The sequence below is a fragment of the Eriocheir sinensis genome, chromosome 11, assembly GCF_024679095.1.
Source record: "Eriocheir sinensis breed Jianghai 21 chromosome 11, ASM2467909v1, whole genome shotgun sequence".
NCBI lineage: Eukaryota > Metazoa > Arthropoda > Malacostraca > Decapoda > Varunidae > Eriocheir > Eriocheir sinensis.
In genome coordinates this window covers 18,300,360-18,302,859 of record NC_066519.1, presented here as the reverse complement: position 1 = coordinate 18,302,859, position 2,500 = coordinate 18,300,360, and the positions used below count along the sequence as shown (strand labels likewise).

At 37.2% G+C, this 2,500-nt stretch overlaps 2 long non-coding RNA genes across 5 annotated transcripts in view; both read left to right on the top strand.

Moving 5' to 3' along the window:
- Positions 1 to 2,500, top strand: part of LOC126996974 (uncharacterized) — a 156,430-nt gene that overhangs the window by 96,764 nt on the left and 57,166 nt on the right. The window lies entirely within an intron of this gene.
- Positions 1,582 to 2,500, top strand: part of LOC126996977 (uncharacterized) — a 968-nt gene continuing 49 nt past the window's right edge. Inside the window, exons 1-2 of the long non-coding RNA XR_007751786.1 lie at positions 1,582 to 2,112; positions 2,431 to 2,500. The exon at positions 2,431 to 2,500 is cut by the window's right edge and continues 49 nt beyond it. This is a non-coding gene — a long non-coding RNA (uncharacterized LOC126996977). The remainder of the gene's footprint in view (positions 2,113 to 2,430) is intronic.

Here is a 2,500-nt window from a genome sequence, read left to right as displayed (position 1 = left end):
GTTAGCACGCTGATGGATTTTACAAGTTACGGACTGAACCAGGTAACTTTTAGAGGCCGTTTACACCTGGCGAGAGAGAGAGAGAGAGAGAGAGAGAGAGAGAGAGAGTTATAGTAGAAAAGTAAAAACAGCGGCAGCATATGTAGTGGTATTATTATTATTATTATTATTATTATTATTATTATTATTATTATTATTATTATTATTATTATTATTATTATTATTAGTAGTAGTAGTAGTAGTAGTAATGAGTATAATAATAAAAGAAGAACCACAATAACAACTACTAAATAAAAACAAAAGAAAAGAAAAAAAAGATAGATAATGAGAATGGTAATAGTTGTAGTTTTAATAGTAGTAATAATAGTGGTAGTAGTGATAGTAATAGTAGTAGTGGTAGCTGCAATAGAAGTAGTAATGATAGTAGTCGTAATAATAAGTAGATAATCATAGTAGTGGTAGTAGTAGTAGTAGTAGTAGTAGGAGTAGTAGTAGTAGTAGTAGTAGTGGTAGAAGTAGTGGTAGTAGTAGTTGTAGTAGTAGTAGTAGTAGTAGTAGTAGTAGTTGTAGTAGTAATAGTATTAGTATTAGTAGTAGTAGTAGTAGTAGTTGTAGTAGTAGTAGTAGTGCACCCCGCCATGTAACTTATCCGCCACAACTTCGGATAATCCCCCGCTGTTATTACCTGCCCTGGCAGATCAATTTTCTTCTAATTAGTCCACTTATTAAGACGTGAAGACGCGGCGGATCGGGTAGCGGGTAATTGAGTGAAGGGGGGAGGGGGCGCGGCTCCCCTCACGCTAACAACCCGACCACGACTACAACACGACTACAACACGACTACAACACGACTACAACACGACTACAACACGACTACCTGGCGCGTCCCGTTGCACCTTGCGTTCCTAACCTCACCTTAACACTTTCACTTTTCTTTCGGTAATTCTGTCTATCCTATTCTGTCCATCTATCCATATAGCAGCCCTTCTGTCTGTTTATTTATTTTTCTCTCCTTTAAATAAATGAATGAATAGATGAATAAATAGGTAATATATGTGTCAAACTATCTTTATCTTCATCTATCTTTCTATCTTTCTGTCCGTCTTTCTTTTTATTTTCTAACTATCTGACTTCATCATTTCTACACTCTTCTTTCTCTCTGTCTATCTCTATCCTCCTATCTGTTCGTCTATCTTTCAATCTGTAAGAACGTAAGGAGTCTGCAAGAGGCCTAACCCCACTTATCCTCGCTATCCATGAATTTATCCAACCTCTTCTTGAATGTATCTATGGTATTGGCACCCACGACGTGACTGCCAATCCTGTTCCAAGCCTATCTCTGTCTTTATTTCACCTCTACACTCTCTATCTTTCTGTCTGTCTATCTATACATCTGTCTCTCTACCTATCTGTTTATACCTCACATTCTTCTTCTTGAATGTATCTATGGTATTGGCACCCACGACATGACTGCCAAGCCTGCTCCAATTAAGCCTATCTCTGTCTTTATTTCACCTCTACACTCTCTATCTTTCTGTCTATCTATCTATACATCTGTCTACCTATCTGTTTATACCTCACATTCTTCTTCTTGAATGTATCTATGGTATTGGCACCCACGACATGACTGCCAAGCCTGTTCCAAGCCTATCTCTGTTTTTATTTCACCTCTACACTCTCATGCAGTCTATCTTTCTGTCTATCTGTCACATTTGCACTCCCCGGAAAGAAGAATCCACCAAGGCCTTCTTACCCCCAAAATATATTATCCACCCCGCCCTTGTAACGACCGATTAACTGTAATTTCTTGATGGATAGCCGAGCGCTGTGCACCAATTATCAGTTTGTGCTCCGTCATCATCATCATCATCAACAACATCAATGGGCTGAGGTTTTATGGGGTCGTCGATAAGGGGGAACTTGTGAATGATGTATGCTTCAAATATTTTCTTCCTGGTTACTGGCTTGTGAATTGTGGGTCATGGTTTGCGTGGGAATAATATTGTTTTAGGATCTGGAAATGAAGATAAAAAGAGTAAGTTTAAATATAAGGATTGAAGGATAAAATGTACTGTGAGTAAACAATAAGAAATAGTGGTTTACGAATTTTAGGTCTTGATAAGTGGGGTAATTTTATCGTTTTTGTGTAGGGAAATATCGATGGATAGGGAAGAGAAAGAAGAAAGAGGAGGAGAGGGGAAGAAAAAAAGGGAGGAAAAAGGAAGGAAGAAGTTAAAAATAAGGTTATATATATAAGGAATGATGATAAAATGTACCTCGATTAAAACAAAAAATAGTTCCTTAGCGAATATTAATTGTTTTGGGTTCTGGAAATAAAGATGGATGGAGTAACTTTATATATGAGGATTGAGGGTTGAAATGTACTTCGAATTAACAAAAGAAAAATAGTTAGTGGTTTACGAATTTTAGGTCTTGATATGGAGGGAATTTTTTATCTTTTTTGTGCAGGGAAACAGAGACGGATAGGGAAGATAGGGAA